The sequence below is a fragment of the Ursus americanus genome, chromosome 2 (genome assembly GCF_024610735.1).
Source record: "Ursus americanus isolate L20-20 chromosome 2, mUrsAme1.1.p, whole genome shotgun sequence".
Lineage (NCBI taxonomy): Eukaryota > Metazoa > Chordata > Mammalia > Carnivora > Ursidae > Ursus > Ursus americanus.
Genome location: NC_142128.1, coordinates 3,171,629 through 3,194,541, shown reverse-complemented (window position 1 = coordinate 3,194,541; position 22,913 = coordinate 3,171,629). Strand labels below are relative to the sequence as shown.

The 22,913-nt window shown below is 48.2% G+C and overlaps 1 protein-coding gene across 2 annotated transcripts in view; it reads right to left on the bottom strand.

Annotated features, from left to right (window-relative positions):
* Window positions 1-22,913, bottom strand: part of SDK1 (sidekick cell adhesion molecule 1) — an 875,077-nt gene that overhangs the window by 250,643 nt on the left and 601,521 nt on the right. The window lies entirely within an intron of this gene.

Here is a 22,913-nt window from a genome sequence, read left to right as displayed (position 1 = left end):
TCTGGCGGCGAGGCTCTCGTCCGCCCGCCCGGCTGCAGTGGGTTAGTGCCGCTGAGCAAACGCGGCAGGGAAAACCAGGACTGGCCTTGTCTGTGTTCTGCCTTTACTGCTTAAGCGGTATGTGATTTCTGTTGTAAAGGTTCATGTGAATTACAAAAAAAAATAAATAAATAAAATAAAACACCAAAAAAACCCAACCACACCAAAAAACTCAACTCGATGTGCACAGAGCCAACAAATTAATTTTTTAACCTATACATTGATGACTTAGATGGAAGCCGGTTTCCATGAGTCCCAGGGGTGGCTTCAAGCCCTGCCCAGCCTCTCTGCCCCTGAAGCGAGCCCGGCAGGGCCTCTCCGAGAGCCTCCTTCGGACGCTCTCTGCTTAAAACATTGTAGCGGCTGCTGGGCTGCTTATTGGATTCCTGAGCAGATGTCCGAGTGCACGCACTTTCATGACAGGGCAAAGGACAGAAGCTGAGTGCCAATCAGATTAACAACCTGCCTGTCAGCTGTGAAAGTTGCTGATGGGGAGAAATAACCTGAGAAGCTAATATTTGCAAATAGTTATGTGAAGTGAAGGAGAGCAGCGGTGAATGCTAAAAGGTCACTGAGCAAGGTGCTAATTTGGCGTTAATCACCGCGTAGCCACGGTGGCAGAAGAGGAAACCCGTGCTCAGCACTTGTCACTGCCCAGAGAAGACGGGCCCACAGCTGGTCGGCCTCCATGGCACGCTGACCCCGGGACACCCTGTGTGCAACACCGAGAAGCACCAGGGCCCTGCTTACGGCCCCTCGGGGCGAGTGGGACAGAGCAGCGCCACTCTGTTGAGGGTTCCAGCCACACCGACAGACCAGGCAGCAGGTGGTGTTTCTGTAACTCATGCTGTGCGAGGGCGTCCCACCTGCGGGGTCGGCAGGACAAGTCTCGTGACTCCTTGGGTTTGATTTGGGGCCCAGGACACTTGTTGGAGAAGTAGGGACAAGAGGTGCAGATTAAACCGTGGTGGCCCCCTCACTGGAGTATTTGTGATCCCAGTGGTGAGGTGACCTTGACTCCCGGGAGCCGCCACGGCAAGGTCAGAGCAAAGCGGAGCATCTGCTGTCGAAACTGCTGTCGCAACCTTTCAGTACGATTTCACCCAAGCGCCCAGAACGCAGATCTCCCAACAGTGGGGACCGTGCTCACGACAGCCCACGACGTTGCAGCGCTCTCTTCTTCTAAAGAACTTAAATCTCAGTCGATCTGTGTGGGCCCTCAGATGGCCCCGTTGTCGACTGGCAACTTTGGTCACGTGGGAGACTCACTACTATTCTGCAGAGACCCCGGATCCCAGAGCGCAGAGGTTTTCTCTCTGGGCCATTCATCCTCGGTGGAGGAGAAGCTTATCTATGTGCCCGTCTGTCTGTCCTGTTTAGCAGCTGACTATTCTGAATACCAGGGCAGGAAGTAGATTGTTCCCAGAGACAAACTATTACCTCTTCCCTCTGTGTCCAGCCCCTCCATGGCCCAGCCCATTCCAGGCGTCCCCAGTCTGGTACCTTCACCCCCGCGGCCCCCATTCCGCCATCCGAGAGCGGTTCTCCGGAAACGGTTTCACCTCCCATCCGCGAGTCACTCCTGTCGCTTTCTTTTTGTCATTGTGCTCTTCAGTCTCTTCCTTTACTGCTTTTTAGAGGGTTTTACTTCTTTTTTAAGTGAGAGGCGGTAATAGAGGTGCTTTACCTGCCATTTTGAACCTGCCATGCTGACTTATCTACCAATTTTTTTCCCCCACATTCAATTTTTAGAAGAGAGATGCAAAGAAGAATACCTAGGGATTTCAAAAAGAATAAAACGACCTCTTTATTTCTGCTATTCCACAGTGAGATACAAAAGCACTCAAAACCCTTAATGATTGGTTATTTTTTCATAAATATTCCACAGTAATGAGTCACTGCTCCCTCCACCAGGAATAGTACCCTCTCCCTCAATGCCCTATGTTAACACAAGGTTTTTGAAATGCTATATGCCAACGGATTAAGAATTATTTCCGAGAAGAATGAAAACAAAGAGACGAAGGAAGGGAGCGCACTTTACCAAGCTCCCGTGTAGGCACCAAGCCTATTGCTAAGTGACTTGCAAACGCTTCCCCGTTTAATCTAATGACAAGACAACAAGAGAGTTACTACTGCCCCCCTTTTATAGACGAGAAAACTGAGGTCCAGAGTCACATCACTTCAAACAGCAGCGGAAGGGCTTAAATAAAGGAAAGCCTCCATCCAAAATTTGTCAACTTCCTTCCGCATAATGCCGTCTGCTCCTAATAAAAACTCTGGGTGCTCAGGTAACCAAAAATTAAATGGACTAGAATGCTCCTTCCCACAAGCATTTCCTTAATGGAGACTTTACTGCAGTTTTCCACCTGAACGTTTCCCAGGCTGGTTTTAGGTGGTTGGAGGTGAAGACGTTGAATCAAAGAGCCTTTCTGCAGAGGTCAGCAACAAATGGGCACCAGGCGGCTTCCATGGCAGCAAGGCAGACGCTTTAGCGGAGGCCTCTCTGTAGTTACGGGAATACAGCATCTGAGCCCAGAAACGGCACCTAATCCTCCTCAATCTCCCCGCCACGAACCCCTTAATCACTGGAGAGCTGAGTAGGGGTAAGTTGTCGAGGTTGCATTTAATTAAAAAGTCCATTTAGGGGCGCCTGGGTAGCGCAGTCGTTAAGCGTCTGCCTTCGGCTCAGGGCGTGATCCCGGCGTTCCGGGATCGAGTCCCACATCGGGCTCCTCCACTGGGAGCCTGCTTCTTCCTTTCCCACTCCCCTGCTGTGTTCCCTCTCTCGCTGGCTGTCTCTCTATCACATAAATGAATAAAATCTCTAAAAAAAAAAATTTAAAAAGTCCATCTAAAGAAGATCAAATCTCTCAAGCAACCACAAGAAAGTTCAAAGTTCACCTGAACTCCTAAAGCTGTAGGGCTGTGGATGAAGGAGGGTGAACGGCAGACACCCTGTTGCGTGGCTTTAGGGGAAGAGCAAGCATCGGGAGACAGGGAGACAGACTGGGGGTCTGGAACCCAGCAGGAGTGGTGGGGAGCAGAGAGGAAAACCAGCCTGGGGATGCCTGGCCGCAGGACATTCTAGATGGGGGACACAGTGCTGCAGCGCCCTCGCTGCCCGGTGGGCTCAGGGTGCTGGAGGAGTCGCCGGGGGCCGCAGGCTGGAGCCCTGAGGGCAAGGGGAGACGTGGGGTGAGGGGCGGTGATGGGAGGGTGGGCTCAGGAAGGACTTCCTGCCTCGGGGAGAACTCTGGGAAATAACCTAAAGGCGGGTGGGAAGGCGCTGGGACGTCTGGGGAAGAGGATGACATGCTATGAGCCTGTTTTAAGAGTCAAACTCTGGAATTCACTCTAGGGGGCAAGGGAGGACACGGGAGGTCAGCCAGGTGACCGAAAGACTGGGTGGTAGGGGTGGAAACGAGGTGTGGGGCACTTTTCAAGGGCAGAGTCAGAGTTTGCCGATGGTTGGATACGGGGATGTCTGTGGAAGAGGAGCTATGGAGAGAGAAGCTGCCGTCACAAAGGGGGAAAGACCAGGCGGGTTCAGGCTTGTGGGGAGCAGTTCAGGAACGGGATTTGGGATGTGTGCAATGGGGTGGGATGCCTACTCATCTCAAGGCTCAGCAGCAACCCCAGTGTCTTCCCCCACACTTGGTCTTTTGCCTTTCTGCTCCCAAAGTCCATTCTTCCGTCCTGTTTCCAACACCACCTCTGTCCATTCCTCAAAAAATTAAAAATTAAAAATACGACTAACTACCATATGATCCAGCAATCCCATTTCAGGGTATGGACCCAAAGGAAAAGAAATCACTAACGCAAAGAGAGGTCTGCACCCCCATATTCATGGCAGCATCATTCACAATAGCCAAGATGTGGAAACAACTTATGTGTCCATGTGTAGATAAACAGCTAAAGAAAATGTGGTACGTTTATGGAATATAATTCAGGCATGAGAAGGAAGGAAATCTGGCCATTTGCTACATCATGGATGAACTTTGAGGGCATTGTGCTAAGTGAGATGAGTCAGAGAAAGACAAACACCGTATGACCTCACTTACATAAGGAATCTAGAAGAGTGACGCTCACAGACACAGAACAGACTGCTGGTTGCCAGAGGGAGGGGTGCAGAGAAACGGGTGGAGGTAGACAGATGGACACACTTTTACTTATGAGATAAGATCTGAGGATGTAATGTAAAAAAATAAAAGTCTCCAGGCATTGACAAATGTCTCCTGTGCAGCAAAACAGTCCCCAGCTGCGAACTGCTGGTTCTAGGTCACACTCCTGGTCAGTGATATGGGCAGGAATAAAATTTCTTTCTTCATAGTTATAAAGAAAAGGAAAGGAAAGAAAGCAGCCTCCTGCTGTGGGGTGATAACTAGACAGATTCTCCCTAACCGGGGTCTCAGTTTCCACCTGGAGCCACGCATTGAACCCTGTGGGCAGGCCCAGGCGGCCCCGTCCAGACACTGTGGGGGGACATCAGCCTCCATGGGTCCGTGCCCAGCTCAGTATACCAGACACTAATGCCATTCAGCATCGGTGCCTGCAGGCCTGCCTCCTGAGCCTCTCTAGACCCGGCTCCGTCCTTACCCCGGGCAGAGCCCAGGACTGGTCCTGAGGCCTGAAGCGGGGTGCGCCACCTGCCTCGGATGCTAACGCCCTCTGACATGTGGCTGGTCTCCGCCCGGCCCACCCGGCTGTTGTTCCCATAACCATGCCCACCCTGCTCTCTGCTATATCCTTGCATTTTGCTGAGAAGGACAGCCCCATCCTGAGCACGCGCCGCGATGACATGCTTGCTGTTGACCGCCAGCCCTTCTGTTGGATACGTGGACATGGGGACGTGGGGTGCTGGCCCGGCCCTGGGAACAGACTCCATCAGGCTCCCGTGGCCCGGGCCCCTACCCCAATCCCTGGTCCTATCCCACTCTGAGCTTCTCTCCCTGCCCCCAACTATCCCAGACGAGAGTCCCAGGCGCCCGACAGCTGAAAGGCGCAGTTATGAAGAGAACAGTTTTGAATCCAAGCGACCTGGAAATACCACCATGGCTCCTAATTGTTTGGGAACAAGTCACCTAACTTCTCCAAGCCTTACATTCTTCATTTGTAAACCGATAAGCGTTTCACAGGTCATTACAAGCAAGGGTACGTGTATGTGTGTCTGTAGGTATGCATGCATACTGGTGCCCGGCACGGAGAGAGCACTGCATGAACTTGGGGGCTTAATAGTACTATCGTGGACCTGGGCACAGAGCCCTCACCCCCTGCTCTGTCCCAGGGCTTCACCCATCTCTTCAGCCAGCACTCTCCTCCCCACAGGAGCCCTGCAGGTGTTTGGGGCCAGTGTCCCGGCTCTTCTCACCAAGGACGTGAAGACGAACATCCCAAGCCCTGAGAAGGCCTGCAGCCCCATTCATAGCTCAGAGGCACAGCCTACACTCGGAGCCCCGAGCACAGACACCTTTCCCCATACTCTCTTGCTTCAAAGATCTCAACATCTCATTAAGAAACACAGACTTCTTTCTTTCAAAAAAGAGTCTGTGCCCTAAAGGAGTGGAATTTTCCAGGCCATCTGAGACAGCAGATCCCACGTTTTGGTTTTATCTATTAGCACCGCTGTCTCGAATTTCCTGATTCATAGGTGGGTGCTCCTGGCAAATACGCCTCAGGAAAGCTTTGCAGCAGCCAGCTCGGGCAGGGCTGAGGTCGTGGGCTCAGCTACCTGCACGCCGCCACGTTCTTCCCCGGGCCGCGCCGGAAAATAATGAGGTCGCACGCTGCCCTCCACCAAAGAGTGCTGAGTCACATTTGCCCTGAGATACAAAACCCGGGCAGAGCTCCCCCATAAACATGTGCAAAATGAGAAAACCATGTGCCCTTCTTGCACACAAGCAGACGTGTTCCGTGAGAGGTGCCCTCGTTCGAGGAAGAACGGGACTATGACAGCTGCCAGGTTCTCTGAGATTAGAACGAATCTCTGGCTCTTCAGTGCTTAGTGTGTGTACAGCTATAGGGTTTTCAGTTTCGTAAAAACAGGATCTCATCAAGAAGCTAGCAGGTAATGGAATCGACAGGACTGTTTGAAACCTCAGAATTTTCCTGCTCCAAAAACAATTGGTGATGGGTAGTAAGGAGGGCACGTACTGCATGGACCACTGGGCGTTATACGCAAACAATGTATCACGGAACACTACATCAAAAGCTAAGGATGTGCTGTATGGTGACTAACATAACATAATAAAAAATTACTATTAAAAAAAAATTGGACCCAAATTTGGAAGGACGAAAGAGAAAATAGGGTTGAAAACAAAGCTGGGAATAAAAGACAATGAAGGCTCCTTGTGTTGAGGATTACGCTCCTTGGCTTTTCTTTTTTAATCTTTAACACCAGTAATAATAACACATATTGCTTGCGTTGAGCAGATGATGTTGACAGTTACAGAAAAGCTTTAAGATTCAGGCAACTGGCTATCTGGACAGAAGAACAGCGGCCCCTCCCAAGCCAGCACCCCGGGTGCCCTGGCTCCTCCCGCACGTGGCTCTCAGCTCCCCGCAACATCATGATGTGCCCGTGGGTCTGTCCACCTTTAAAACAGAGTTTTTAAAAGATTTTATTTACTTATTCGAGAGAGAGAGAGAGAGAGAGCGAGCACGTGAAAAGGGGGAAGGGCAGAGGAAGAAGCAGGCTCCTGCTGAGCAGGGAGCCCCGCAGGAGGCTCGCTCCCAGGACCCTGAGGTCATGACCTGAGCTGACGGCAGACACTTAACCGACTGAGCCACCCAGGTGCCCCTAGGTCTGTCCCCCTTTCGGAATAAGGAAGGACGTAAGCGTTAGTCATCTTGGTATGAAACAATGTGCTTTGGTCGTAACAGCCCTTCCGCAGGTACTTGTTAAATGAAGAATTAAGTCTTGTGCAAATAGAACAGGCTTGGTTATTGTCAGCAGAGCATCACGGCTGCAGGTGACGGCAACATAACAGCTGCCTCGTATTTCAGGTGCAGTGGTCAGGCGCTGCGCTGGTGCTGGGGATTCAAAGTCTTAATGCACGAGGTCAGTGTCAGCAGGGAGGCGTGGGTTAGTAGAGGAAGACATCCCGTTAACAGAGCCAGTTCGAAGAGGCTGTCTGGGGCTAGGAGAGGAGTAGGCAGGGACACTGCAGGACAGGGTGGGTGTGTGCAGCGAGGTTAATTCTTCCAGGGTGGTTTGGAAAGCCTGAGCCATGTCCTTGAAAGATGCACAGGCATTCACCAGGCGGAGGAGGGAAGGAAAGGCATTTCAGGAACAGAAAACAATGAGGGTGGAAACCCGTCCAGCCTGTACCGGAAAGTGCCAGTCCTTCCGGAGGTTAAGGGGAAGTGCTGCTGGATGTGGCACGGACCCCATCCAGTGATCCAGTGGAGGGTCACTGAAGGACCCCGATGAGGGGACCGTGCTGAGTAAGAGACGGTGGATGCCACAGGGATGAGGGAGAGAGAGCAGAAGGGCCTCAGGCAGCTGGATTTGTGCACAGAAGTGCTCCAGATTGCTGGCCGGAGTGGTTTGGGTGGGCAGCAGAGCGACTCAGGGGTGAAAACTTGGACGAAAGAGTGGGATTGGGGGTGAGGACGTTGGTGTGTTAGGATGCAGGAGAAGGAAGGAGTTTCTGGAGAAGACGGCCATGTTCAGGTGCCTGTGGGGTGTCTAGGGGGATCGGCTGGTCAGTGCGGGAGCGGTGACTGAAATCCTGAGACAAGAAGATGTCGCCGGAACAGCAGGAAGAGCAAGGACAGAGGGCAGGCCTGGACAAACCCCAGCAGCCCACCTCTCAAGGGTGGGCAGTCAAGTGCACACAGGACTGTAGGAAGAGCGGTCAGGGAAGGGAAGGAAGGCAAGGAGCTTCTGACCCTACGGAAATTAGAGCTTATGCCATTCCTTTGTTCCAAGTGGACAGGAATTCCCATATAAAAAACCAAGGCTACTTCTGCTCAGTTTTTTTTTTTAATTTTTAAAAATTTTTATTTTTTAAATTTTATTTAAATTCAATTAATTAACATATAGTGTATTATTAGTTTCAGAGGTAGAGTTCAGTGATTCATCAGTTGCGTATAACACCCAGTGCTCATTCCATCACGTGCCCCCTTTATGGCCCATCACCCAGTTACCCCATCCTCCCAACCCCTTCCCTCCAGCAACCCTGTTTGTTTCCTATGATCAAAAATCCCTTATGGTTTTTCTCCCTCTCTGATTTCATCTTGTTTTATTTTTCCTCTCTTCCCCTATGATCCTCTGTTTCTTAAATTCCACACATGAATGAAATCATATGATAGTTGTCTTTCTCTGACTGACTTATTTCACTGAAAATAATACCCTCTAGTTCCATCCACGTCATTGCAAATGCAAGGTTTCAATTTTTTGATGGCTGAGTAGTACTCCATTGGGTATATATATGCCACATCTTCTTTACCCATTCACCTGTGGATGGACATCTGGGCCTTTCCATAGTTTGGCTACTGTGGACATTGCTGCTATAGACATTGGGGTGTGGGTGCCCCTTCAGATCACTATGTTTGTATCCTTTGTTCTGCTCAGTTTTTGAAGATGAATCTCTGCATTTCCCTTGTGGGACAACTGCTAAGGAATGCAGAGCTCCATGCAGGTAAAACTCCTGACCTTCAGTGACAAGGGCTTCATCGTAGCACAGGACACACAGAACACTGTAGGGCCGGAGGTGCACTTTGTTCTCTTCCGTAGCTCAGGGTCTGCCAACAGGCTGGCTCTGACCATTCTCAACCTGCTTTCTGACAATAAAAAGTGTCATTTAATTGGTCAGTCTTTTGTGATTCTTAACCTTCTCCCACGCATAGCAAGGGACCTTGGTGCTCTTTTGGGGGATGAGTGAAAACGGCTCCAAGATACTCTACTTAAAGAAAATCAGGTGGCTTTTCTGTTTGTCGATTGCTTCTGTAACCACTTGGAGTCTATCGTCTTTCTCTGCATTATTAACATGGCCTGGCAAAGGGAGTAAGTGCTTTCCTGCCTACAAGAGCGTCTCAATAGGTATGTCTGATTTCTTGCCACCCTGGCGAGCCAGCGTGTCAACAGCTCAAATCCTGTAATGCTGAACCCCAGGGTACATATTTTTAAGAGACTGACATACACCCAAATATATATATATGTGTGTGTGTGTGTATATATATATATACATATATATAAATTTATATATAAGTATATAAATATATATATAAATTACATATAGACACATATAAATTACATATATATACATATATAGATAATATATAAATTACACATATATATATGTATCCAAGGACTCATGGAAATCATTATTATTATTATTTTCATTAAAATGTGCTACAGTGAAAGGTATGTCAGCAACAAAGACCAGGTCATTCGCTAGGACTCCACGAGGTGATTTTCTCGTGGCAGAACTTGGACAATGTTAACAGCAGCTGTATTGTGACAACTGAACTAAACAGCACAATTTCCCTCCTGATAGGGAAAAAAAATTCTTCTTCACTAAGTGGAAGGTTCCTCTCACCTCTTTCTTTCCCCAAGTTTGCTTTTTAATTTGTAGTCACCTGGCTCCTGAAGAGGTAAAGCTGGAGTGTTACTTCCTGGGTTAATAATCCGTGGTGTGTGGAGGTGTCTAAGGGAACTTTCCTATTCCTCTAGATGCCGTGTCCCTTATCATTTGTCAGCCAGAACCCGGTCACGAACCGCGACAGCGTCACGCCGGTGCGGGGAGAGGGAGGCAGGTGCGTGGGGCTGGCGGCAAGTTTGTGGGGGCAAACCCAATCACAAAGGCTCTCGCGGCTCTCTTGAGAGGAGTGTGCACCCCAGCCGACCCAATTCTTCTTATTTACTGTCTAACAGGAGGAGGGGAAGAAAAATGGGAGGAAATACAGCAGTCTATGCCATTTACAATTTTATCTTTACGTGTACTTCCATTTTTATCTCAATACACTTCTGGACTTTTCTATTGACAAGAGACAATAAATAAAATAATATGACAGTGTGACAAACAATCCAGCAGTTTCTTTTCTTCTCATTTATAATATATTTGAAAACTTGTGCCTTTGGAAATGAATGGAATGTAACAAAGAATGTGTTTTCATCAGCTTTGTACTGGGCAGAGAAAAATGAAGGTGACAGAGGCAGCTCTACAGTGGGCTTATTTACCTATTTATTTGGGGATGAGCACAAATTGCTATACAGAAGACAGGATTTATCATGACTGGACACTGGAGTGACCCAAATATCTGACTCGACAGACAGATTTACTCAGTGCTTCTTATTTAAACATACAAATGCGTAATCTACCACTTCATACTAGAAGAACCATAACCAATAGAAAACCTGGGACTATAGGCAGTTTGGGTGGGCTACAGGGGTAAGAGAATCTATTTTTCATGAGATTAGGTCAATTTTCTGAACGGCATTCTAAAATTATTGAGAATGTAATTAGGAACAATAACAGATCACTTTTGGCTTTAATTAAGAAATTCCCTTGAGTAAATGTGCCAAACGTGCAGATCTGGGCATGGAGCCCAAGCCCACCAGGGCAACTGATGCCCATCTGAGGCTTTTCGCAAGGACAGGGGAAAATGCAAGGCCCCCTAGCAGGGACCTCTGAAGGCTTGGTCCTTCTCTACTGCCCAAGCGGAGGAGCTCTCTGGCAAGGAGTTCTCTTCAAAGTCCAAATGAGAGACGTAAAATATTTAGAGGTTGGTAGATCAGTAGGAAGAACACCACTGCATTTAGTAAACTGTAAGGGAGGGATCAGAACCACATTTGATTTTCCCTAATGGCCACCAAGCTGTTATGTTGAGGATACAAGCTACACTGATCTCTGCCTCTGCATGCTGGAGGGCTCCATGCCCGCCCCCCTGCCCTGCTCAGCTTTCCCCTGGCCCTTCACCACCTGACGTGTGGCTCGCTGGACTTGTTGGCTTTGTTCGTCCATGTCTCCCCACGAGCTTGCAAGACCAGGAACTCAGGCATTTTCATCGGTTCTGTTTAAGCCATACTCGTTGGACCTTGGACAGTGCTTGATGCTTCATTAGGTGCTCAATAAAAACCTCTCGAGGGAACTTGGAGTGGAGGTCTGGGGACAAGTCTTTCCTTCCAGTGTCTCTGGGAGAACTCTGCCAGGCTGGATGTCACAGACGTGAGGAGTCACAGTCTCATTGAGGACCATCCTGATCCAGACCCTTGGCCACACTGCAGACAGCCTCCCTGACTTGCTGGTGCCCCAGGTGACCACAGGCACGAGGCAGCCGGGTCTTCTCTGCCTCGGTGTCTCCCTCATGGCTCCATATTCCTGAGCTTCAATGGCCAGACCACATGGCACTCTGAAGCATCTGGCTGCCCCCTTCTGACCCGAGTGCCCCCACCCAACCTCCATCCCCCTGAATCCCACCCGTGCATCCAGGCCTGGGAATAGGTTACCTCCTCCACGAAAGTTTCCCAGGCCCTCGGTAACAATGATCCTCCCTCTTTGTATGTGTGGTGCACTTTTTTTTTCTTATTGTGGTTAAATATACTTAACACGAAAGTTACCATTTTTAAGCGTACAGTCCCGTGGCATTAATTCACGTTGTTTTGCAACCATCACTACCAACCATGTCCAGAACTTTCTCATCTTCCCAAACTGAAACTCTGTCCCCATGAAACACTGACCCCCCCACCCCACCTCTCCCAGGCCCTGGCGCCCATCATCTACTTTCTGTCCCCGTGAGAGTTTTATTCTTGGTGCCTCATATAAATGGAAGCACACAGCATTTATCCCCTTTGTGACCGGCTTATGTTACTCAGTCTTCAACGTTCACACATGCCACAACGTTTGTCAAAATTCCCTTCCGGTTTAAGGCTGGATAATATTCTGCTGCATGGAAGGACTGCATTTTGTTTATCCAAATCATTGGTGAAGTTGATCATCCTTCCATGTGCTTATTGGCCATTTGTACACCATCTTGATAAAATGTCTATTCGAGTCCTTTGCTCAGTGTTTTAGATCAGGGTGCAGGTTGCTGGTTATGTTGTAGGAGTTCTTTATGTATTCTGGATATTAATCCCTTATCAGATATAGGATTTGCAAATATTCTTCCTATTTCATGGGTTGCCTTTTTACTCTGTTGATAGTGTCCTTTGATGTAGAACTTTTTAAATTTTGATGGAGTCCAATCTGCCTATTTGTCTTTTGTTGCCTGTGCTTTTGCTGTCATAGCCAAGAGAACACCACCAAATCCGATGTCATGGAGCTTTGCCATGTTTTCTTCCAAAGGTTTTACAGTTTTCGGCCTTTGACCCTTTTGAATACAAGTATGCTGTCCATGGTGCAAGGCACGTGGTGCTGTTTACACTTGTTGAAAGAATTCTGTAGCTGGTGGGTACTGAGAACAGGTGCTCACAGAGGTGATGGGCTCAGTAATGCCCCCCATATCGGCATCTTGCTTTTCCCCATCTCCTTTATACACCCCTTTACCTGTGTGTCCGGGGATCACCTCTAAGTAAACTACCACACTCACATCTTTGTCAGACTCACACACTTGGTTTCTGGGGAAAGTAAGACGAGACCCTCTCTCCTCCAGACAAGGGAGACTGTATAAGCATATCTGCTCCATCCACTGTAAACTCCTTAAAGGCATGTGATGCTCATAAACCCCTTTACGCTCACAGCCTCTGGCAAACAGTAAGTGCCTAATAGATGCTTGCCAAATTGAATGAACCTAACTTACATTTTCCAAATAGATATGCAGATCTATTCCTAAAATATCAACATCTCTTCCCAAGACAAGAGTTGTACATATACGTGTCTGGACAGTACAGCAGCTCGGCTCCTGGGGTATGTGTGTGACCATGTGCCAAGCTCACATCCTGCGGAAAATCAGATGTTCTTTACAAAGCATGTGATTCACAAACAGAATCTGTAACTAGAAAAGTGTCTTTAATAGATAAAACCAAGAACAAAGAAATTCAATCCCGAGTCCCTGGAGAAAACAGAAAATTAACTTAACAAATGCTCTGAGCACATGAGAGAAAGAAAAAACTAAAAAGGAGATAAATAAGAGAGAAAGGGGTCACAGTCTGTTCAGCAGAATAGATCTCAAAAATCACGACTGTGCCCTCCTCCTTAAAATACAATAAGGATCTTTAGAAAACCAGACTAAACTGAAGTTATTTTCCCTTGCTACAGATACTACTGTTCAACTCACAGATGAGAAATGATGGCTATCGGAGCTTCAGGTAAATTCATAGTCTGGTTATTAAGAAGCCTGCTCAGGAAGCCATGTTGCTAGTGAACAGTCCCAGGGCTGTTATGTTTGGAAGACTCTGCTTGATTGGAACAACATAAAATAGAAAGTTTTATATTTTATATCCTTCCCCAGCCGTGTGAATACACACAGAGCTGAGGGCCAATCTGGGGAGAAACGGGTTTCTCAAGGCTCCAGTTCCTTACCAGAAGGGGCACCCACGGACCAACAGATGACCCTCTTTTGATTTTTCCATATAAGGCTGATACCTTAAATAAAACCAGAGCTTCTCAAATTAGAAATCCAAAGCCAAATAAAAACTCTCATTTCCACATTTAGTGTTTTACAAAACTAAAATTCTCAAAGGTGGTTATACACAGAACTGAAGAAAGATTTTACCAATCACTTGGCATTTTCTTAAGTACCCCCACCCTAAACACAAGTGTTCACACAAACATATTGATGAACACTTCTTCTGCCGTGTTTTTAGGTCATCAGTTTCTTATTTATTTCATCCTAGAGGAGGGCAAACTCTGAAACAGAAAATCTTGTAGGATTTCTATCCTAACCATCTCAAAGCAACTGTGAAATGTAAATGTACCCAAACAATAAACAGTAAGTAAACAACTTGAGGGACAACCAAGTCCTTCAGCCATATGCATTCCAGAAGACGTTCAGGAAGGGAACCGCATTCCGCCTTCTGACGTTAGGATAAAGGAGCATTTCCCTCTGGACAAAGGAGTGGGGACTTCAGCCTACCTCATCTCTAGGTGGGGCTGGCAAGGGCTGTACCCTCTCCCAATGTGGCGGCACCGACTGTTGCCAGTGTACCACGGCAGGTGCTGGGTGCTGCCTCATTGGCTGTTTAGCATCCCGAGTGGAGATCCCTGACCCTGAGCAGAATAAATAATCAGGCTCAGATCTGGGCTGCAGAACAGTGCCACACCCAGTCTGAGCACACGGGTAAGACAGGAGTGTGGGTCCTGGCGTGCACTCTCTCTCCCTCCCATCCATCCTGTGCACTCACTCTTTCTCCTTCCATCTCTGGGAATTAGGTGGGTCATTGTCCTTGATGAGGAGCACAGCAAACAAGGCCACGGAATGAGGCAGAACACACAGATGCTTTGAGAGTGAAGAATGAGAAATCATAACGATAGAGGTCTTCCCCGCCTGTTTCCCATCTCTTTTTGTTCTTGTTGTTGGAAGTTGCTATATCAGAATTACCCTTGGGTGTCACAATAGAGGTACAAACAAATCAGGAAATCTTAAGAGAAGAAAATATTTCTTTTCCTGTCTGCCCTAGCTTCCATTAAATGAATAAAGTCAGTCCCACGGTGCAAGAATAGAGTACTCAGCTAGAACAAGACATTTTCTGATATGACCCAAGGTTATCTGTTTAAACCAACTGGTTCTCGACTCAATCTGCTATGAAGCAAGGTTTTTTAAAATGTCAACACATTTATATTTTGGTCTAAAATCCACACCAACAATAAATCTAAGGTTGATGACAGAGACAGAATACAGAAAGCAGAAGCTTTAAAGAATTAAGTGTACAAAAACACAGCTAAGATCCCTCTTAAGATCCACACTTACAAATACATTATCCCAAGTGTTATTGAGACGGGAGTGTATTGTTGGTGGAAACATAAGAAGTCTGTTCACACAGACAGGAAGGCAGGTGAATAAAAAATAAAGCCCCAATCCCATTTATGTGGTTGTTCAAATATATTAAGAAAGAAGCCGGTCAGTGTGGGCTTGTTTACAATGTGGAAGGTCGATGATTACTCAGCACATCTGGACTGTGCAAACGATCTGTTCAAGCAAATGAGCACGAAGCCCACTTCACATACTTAGCGGTCTTCCGTAGTTTTAAAGCAGCGCGGGGGCTCGGCTTTCTGTGAGGCAGCAGGAATAACGGATTTACAGAGAATTTATAGGAAATCCAAAAGCAATTATGGCAAATCATTAAACAACAGGCACTTCCACCAAACCTCTCCCAAAGCTTCCAATAAGAGGATGCCATCTATTTATTCAAAAATTTGACTTAGTCTCTGTTCAATCCCTGAGACAACTCGTCGATATGCAGTAAAATGCCCGGTAAGCCTGCACACCGGGAGAGAGGGAAAGGGGCTGAGGGCAGGATGGCACTCTCTGGGTAACCAGCATAGGGTGAAACTCGCCGACGGAGACAGAGGGGCATATTAGGAGCCTGGAGGTGACCCCATATGATTGAATGTAAGTCAAGAATTCTCCCCAGAATTATTCCTCCAGAAAGAGGGATGCGTCTTTGGTTGAGTCTTTGCAAAGCGTCTCAAAGAAAACAAATATTTCTTCATTTTGAAATGTAAGTACTGTTTGGGAAAGACACAACAGCCTGACATAACCTCAGCTGGAAGGCTGTGTTGATTACTTGAAGAGGCAGAGAAATTTAACATGGGTTTAGTAATGCTTTTCTGAGGCTAGGACCGCTCATGTGGGAGTGCCAGTGACTGTTGTGTAAAAGACTTTCAAATATCATCTGAAAAGCGAAACGTGAATGTGGTTCTGTGCATGTCTAACACATGGCGGGAAAGCTCTTCCCAGGCCCGTACAGCGGCCTCCATGGTACGCTGACATGTGAAGGAAGCACAGAGCTGAAAGGATGTACAATGGGTTGCTTTTGAGGTAGAAAAGAGGGCAGAAATAAGACTACCCATGCATATTCATTGTTATTTACATAAAGAAAAATAACAAAATAAAAACGATTCAGTAGGGCAGATGAGGAAATCATTCTTTTACAACCAGGCTTTTCTAAGTAATGGCTGTAGATGAAGACGCTCTGAATGATGATAAAAGTAACCAGTCTTAAATACATTTATAAATAAGCTTTTCTTTTCCTGAACCTGGTCCAAAATTTATTTTCCTCAGAGAGTCTTTTCTGGTTAATCAATTTCAACCCACTCACTAATTAGCCTAATTTGACACTGGTATTTTCAGTTTCCAGAGCACTAAAAATCACATAGGGTTTTACACCTACTCTTAAGACCTTTTTATTTATATCTTCCAAGCCAGTCCTTCTCAAACCTTTAGGGGCACATGGGGGCACCACCTGGGTACCCTGCATACACGCAGATTCTAAATAACATTCTCCATCTAACCAGTGACCAGGTGAAGCCTGTGGAAGGAGGCAAGGTCTGGGACCACCACCAGGGAAAAAGAGGCAGGAGGAACCTGAGAGGAGTCCAAGGATCTCTGTGCAGCACTGACATCCCCGAGAGTGTAGACAACTTCCGTGGATCTTCAGCCCTACAGGAGAGGAAGCAGGGGAAAGATGGGCAGTGCCTTGGCAAGGTGGGCACACTGGAAGGTCAAGAGAGGACTGATATGCACAAGGAAATGTGGACACCATGGTGCATAGGAAAAGACTCATGGATTGGGTGAGCAGACACGAGTTAGGTTTCAATAAGGCAAAGAGGGCAAAGGTTAGGGAAGGCCGATGGGAGGGAAACAGTGAACAGAATTAAAGATCCATCAGCGGAACATTTTCAGAGATTATAGGAATGATAGCAAACATTTATTAACCACTTCGTGTGGGCTGGACACTGTGCCAATCATCTTGCATTCATCATTATGTGTATTTTTTATTGCTCCTATTTTGACAGAAAATTGAGACTCACAAGGCAGGTCACCCGCCCAACATTACAGGGCCGAGCTGGCATACAAACCACCCAGGGCTCTATGGCTAGAATTTGTGCTCTTAACTGCTACTCTCTCCTGACTCCACGGAGAAGGTCCAAGCTGCGGCCATGCACAGGCAGCAGAGGTGAAAACCCACAGAGAAGAGAAGACTGAGGGGCTCCGCAGCCAGAGCCGTCATTTCAGAGCTGAACTCAGGCTGATCTTCCTGGAACCCCAGCTCCTCATACTCAGACCCTGACCGCTGCCCCACTGCCTGCCAGTTCGAGCTTCACGCTTAGCTGGGGTGGGAGACATCACCTTCACGATGCTCATCAGACTTCTGACTTCTCTGCTTCCTCCAGGCACAAGGGGAAGATGATCCTTGTGAGGATGTGAGACCCCGTGACCTGTGGGGTAAGCCTCCTGTGGTGATGGCGGCATTGTGGAATGGTGGCATGTGCCACAGCCCGGGACCGAGCACCTTACCTACCATGAGGTACAAGGCCTGCAGTGCACATGTAACATGAGCGAACAGAAACTCTGCCATCTAAGACCCCGGGGATCTCCAGGGCTATGTATTCTGACCGACTTGCTGGGCTTCCCTGTGCACCCATCTGCACCCCAATAACCCAGACGTATTCTCCATGTTCCTCCAGCACCCCTGCTCGACTGTACACACACTGCTGTTTCCGCCAGCCCGTCTGCGAGAGCCACAGTCTCCCCGCTGCTGGGAACGAAGGCCACATAAAATCTGTCTCAGGATTTTGTGTCTCTTGCCTAGACTGTGCTAGGCTACACGTTGGCACCTGCTTTTTTATTTAAAAAGTTTCATCACCATAATCAAATAATATTTGTCCACGTAGGTAAGATGTGCATATAGTCATAAAATTAACTTGTAAAAAAGTGTTCAATTATGTCATAGAATTGAGGCATTTTAAACTAAATAATATTATTAGCTCACTACAGGGAATTATATACTGAAAGCGTAACAAAAAGAGTTGTTCAATTATCCAGAGAATTCAGACCAAAAAATCTACTTGCACTTTAATCAGCAGGCTTGGCAGCCCTGATGGTTCTGGATACAGTAGATAATGACTATAATTTATGTGAACTGAAAATTCTATTAATTTTTCTATACCTTTTTTGAAGTTCTATCATTAATTGCTACTAATGCTTCCTAATCAAGACGGAGCCAGTCACCGAAACAATTAACCTATTTCTGAAGGTGCAAATGGAAAGATAATTCATCAATTTCCTAATTTTTCCCCCCGCTGCAACACCCGCCTGGCTTTTGTCACTAAATACTCTTCTACTCAGAACACACAGCGGCTGCTGTCAGCAATCAGGAGAAAACAAAGAATGTGTTCATTCGTACGGGTCAGTCCTGTAGTTCTGTGCAAGGAATAATCATTTGTTAACTTATGTAAGAACCTCAGGTGTGACCACAATTTCCACTCTAAAGATGTCCAATGAGCTAGATTCCTACAAAGAAATACACCTCAAAATCCAATCTGTTTATAAAATTAGAGGATGTTGTATTTCCTGAACTTCCTCAGGTGGCCTAGGCTGGGTCCAGGCAAGCAAGCCGGACTCGCGGGTAGAGGCTGTGGCAGACGAGTCTTCTCCCGCAGCAGCCGGGGCCCATGTGCTCTGTGGCCGTGGCACCATAGGCTCCGTTTAGTGATGGGGCTGGGGGTGGGGGGCGGGAGCCCGAGTTCTGGCGTTTCAGCTCACCAGCTCCCTGGTTACGCCCGAACTTCCTTTCACTGTGAGAGAAGTGGGTTACACTGTGCGAGGACTAAATGAAATAACGTATGTAAGGTGATTATAACCCACATGTGGCACACAGTAGGTACTCAACAAACTGAACGCCCCGAAATATCTGATTAAAAACAGGGTATTAATGAAAGAACCCAACATTTACTGAATGAAAACAAATTCTCTTTCAATAAGTTGTGTGATGGCTTTGGAACGTCAAATATTTTTAAAAGGGTTCTTAAATACCAACGTGGTAATAACCTTTTACGTATACGTAATGTGAGGTCAGACCCGGTTCAATGAGACCCCCCCCGAACCCACACACACAGTGAAATCTAAGGGAGAAAAGAGTGTCAGCCCCTAGCAGCCCATCATGCAAAACATGAGCCAACGGAGAATTTATCTGTGGCCTGAAACGCAGTATTGGGTATCCTGAGGGCCCCTAGGGGTGACCAGGCGGTCCAGGTCGCTTTTCTTTGCATTCAGCTTCCTGTGAATCCTGCTGGAAATCTGGCTTCTGCCTCCTCTCTCTGATAAACACAAGGGATTACTGTTCCTGTTTTACACTTAAGGAAATTGATACATGGAAAGTAGAGCCATTTGGCCTCGGTCTCCTAGCGGCTGAGCGTTGATACAGAATGTGAACCCAGATCCGCACGACCAGAGACTGCATGCTTAACCACCGAGCCTTACTGCCTCGTAGAAACCCTTGTAAGGACACCCTGGGTGTTAGGGGTGAATCCGAACCTCAAACCATCTCATGGCATTTCTCTGTAAGCAACCCCAGGGGACGCTGGGAGCAGAAGATAGCGACAAACCCACACTTGTGGGCAGCTGCTCTGCGCCAGGCTGTGTCCACACCTCGAGGCCATTCTCGCTGCCCACCAGGAGCCGGAACGCCCGCTCTCCCAGCGCCAGGAGTCTGGATGAAGCAGCCTTCTCCCGGTGAGAAGGACCATGTACAGGTCTGCTCAGCACCATAGCCACGTCGTTCCCACCCTGAGTCCTCGCCCCGGGGCCTCCCTTCGAGTGTATTTGAGGCTGGGCTAATTTCAGGGCCGAGCAGGTGGAGCTGACCCCTCCCCGTGGAGTGGCTGCAAAGACTCCACACAGGCTCTGGGCCCCCATGGTCACGTGCTCAGCAGTCCCCCTTCACTTGAGGACGTGAAAGGGGCACAGAGTTTGTAGGACTTACTATTGTAAACACCCACTTGTGGAAATACAAACGGTTGTTAAAAACACAGTTCCTAAAAGACAGTTTCCATCTCATCAGTGGGCAATGCGAGAAGAATGGAGCGACGGCCAGCCTGCACAATAGCTGGAGTTTATGTTCCACTTCTGAGGGAACACTTTGGGTGTCTTCCTAGCAGATCACAGAGCCCATCGGCTGAGCTTGCCCGCAGCAGATACCTGCATCAGCTTTCCCCCCGACACTGCTACAAATCCTATGACACTTTCCTTTCACCCTTCCTCAGCTGCAGAGAAAGGAAAGGATGTGTCCCAGAGCATCCTGCCCCCGCCACGAAGCCCAGGGCCGGCCGGTGAGCATCCTGTCGGGTGGCAGACGGGCCGGTGGACCAGGAGGCGTCCAGGGAAGCATCCTCCACGGGTTCCTTCACCTCCATTCTATTTCTGGATTGAAACTGCTTCCTTTGGTGACTAGAGATCATGGCGCTCATCTCTCCTGATGATGGGCGTGCCACGGCGCCTGCTGATCACAACCTGAGCGTTAGAACGGGCTGTGCGCGCACCGCGGCCTGCAGCTTCCATTGGGAAACTTGGGCATGCTTTGTCCTGTGAGCAAACTGAGAGCATGGGGCTGTCTATCACTTTCCCGTCATCTCTCTTCCTTGTTTTCAACGCCAGTTGTGTTCATGGAGGGTGCAAAGTTCCCAAGGTGTCGAGGGTTCTTTGCAGATCCCGTGGCCCGCGTTTCTGCCTGCTTCAGTGTTCTGACCGACCCCTGGCAAGAGGGCGCCGGGCTTTGTTCTAAACCAGGAGGTGGTGAAGGCCGAGGGCACTGGGATTCGGCTCTGCCGGCTCCTCAGAGAGCGGGCTGGCCTGCGTGCTGCAGCCTGTGCTCAGCATAAGCAGACAGACTGTAAGCTGCAACCGGACAAAGAGAAAGTGGGAAAGCGAGCGGACAAGATTAATTGTCAAGGGTCAAATGAGGAGGCTGGCTGCAGCAGGTCATGGAGCACTTGAGACACTAGCCGATGTCCCCGCATCGCGGCCGGGTGAGAATTACCATGGCCGTAATTAGGAATGAGGATCCGAGAGCTGGAGTAGCAGACAAGAGGGCTATTTTCTGAAGGCTGGCCCCTTCACCCCCATGACACACATGCAGGAACAGGAAAACAAACACTCAGAGCAGGAGGAATTACGACAGACAGGAGGAGGGTAATGGGTGAAGAAATTCATTATTATCTTCAGTGCCACTTGGTAAACTTGAAAATTAACATGCCAAACTCTCTGAGGGATGGCTGGAGGGAAAGCTTCAAACATGGACACAGCGAAGGGACTGTGAGCCTGAGGGCAGTGCTGCTTCTCCTCGCGTCTCTCAGGAACCTGGAGAATGTCCTCAGCACTATTTTCATCAGCAACAAAACGGAATGTAAGAGCCCAAAAGCAAGCGGGGGTGGCACCGGTTCTCCACCTGGTTTGCCGTTGGACGTGAGCACGCTTGCGACTCGCCCGGCTCGTGAGCAGGTGAGGCTGCGCCTGTCTGCACGCTGGGCACCTGCTCCCCCCGCTGACTCGGCTATGCCCACCCTGGCCGGGAGTGGTCTCCTCCCCCAGTCCCACCTCCATGGCCACCATTCTGCCTAAGCGGAGTCCAGTTTGCCTCTCTTCCAAGAAACCTTCCAGGGGCCGATGCAGAAAACATAGTCCTCCTCACCTCTGTCCTCTCTCACAGCCCTCTCATTCCACGGGTTATCAGGCTGAGCCCCTGTCCTCACAAACTCGTGGGAGCCCAGCTTTTCCCCGTCCCCACACCACTCACTGCCCCAGGCAGGCTATCCTCACCCCCACCTAAGGATCACAGCTGCCCACAGCCCTGTGAGTCTCTGACGTTACAGTCCTTAGATCATCCTAAATGCTGTCATTAAAGAAAAAATTCAAACTTCTGCCCCTAGGTGATTTGAACTCACCTGTTTCACACTTCTTAAATCCCTACAGAAATGTCCAAAGGATAAAAAAAAAAATAGGGAAATAGATGTATTCATAGTGAAAATCAGGATAACCGCCAACCATGAGAATTTTTGCACGAGGGCATGAAGGCACCCGGTCTGAAGCAAAGCCGTCTGATGTGGAACTCCCCATCTGCAGAAGGAAAGCTGAAGAGACGACCCCCAGCCCTGGGGGACAACTGCACAAGTGTCACTCAGGTCAGGGTGCCAGAGAGCACATCAGAGCAGTCTGTGGGGCCCGTCAGTGACCTCAGGACAGAACACTGGTGTTGGCATGAGGGGCTGAACATAAACTCACACTTGGTGTGAATCTGCTAGGGACAGTAGGGAGCAGCTCCCCATCTTTGAAGGGCATCCGCGTCACCAGAGGGCTTGTTAAGGCACAGATTTCCAGGCCCTGCCCCCAGAGTTTCTGCTCCAGTGAATTTGGGGTGGGGTCTGAGAATCTGCACTTCTAACTTGCACCCAGGTGATGCTGACACTGCTGGCTGGGGTACCCATTTTGAGAACTTCCTGAGCTCAGGGAGCATAGGTGGGAGAGGAACAGGGTCCCGGCAACCTCTGGATTGTTAAAACTAAAGGGGGAAAGAATTCCAACAGCCTTGAAATAAAAACTTCGTCCCGTTAGGGTGAACTGTAGATACCTCACTACAATCTACACGTTCGTCAGTGTGGCAAAATAAAAGCTAAATAATCCTAATAACGAAGCCCATAGTGGAAAAAATCCATAAGAAAGGGATCGATGAATTTAAAGACTATGAAGAAATATCCCCTTTTTTGAAAAAAAATACTTCAGGAAATTTCCAAATCAAATTGATTCAGATGAATCAGAAAATCTGAATTGAATAAAAGCCCCATTGAGAGGGGTTGATAACATACTATAAATACTATAAATAGGAAAACAGAAAGATCTTAGATCAGGAAAGATGGTTTTTTGATGAGAATACAAATTGCCAAAATTAAAAATACAGCAGAAGCCCCAAAGAACAGACTGGATAGTGCATAAAGTCA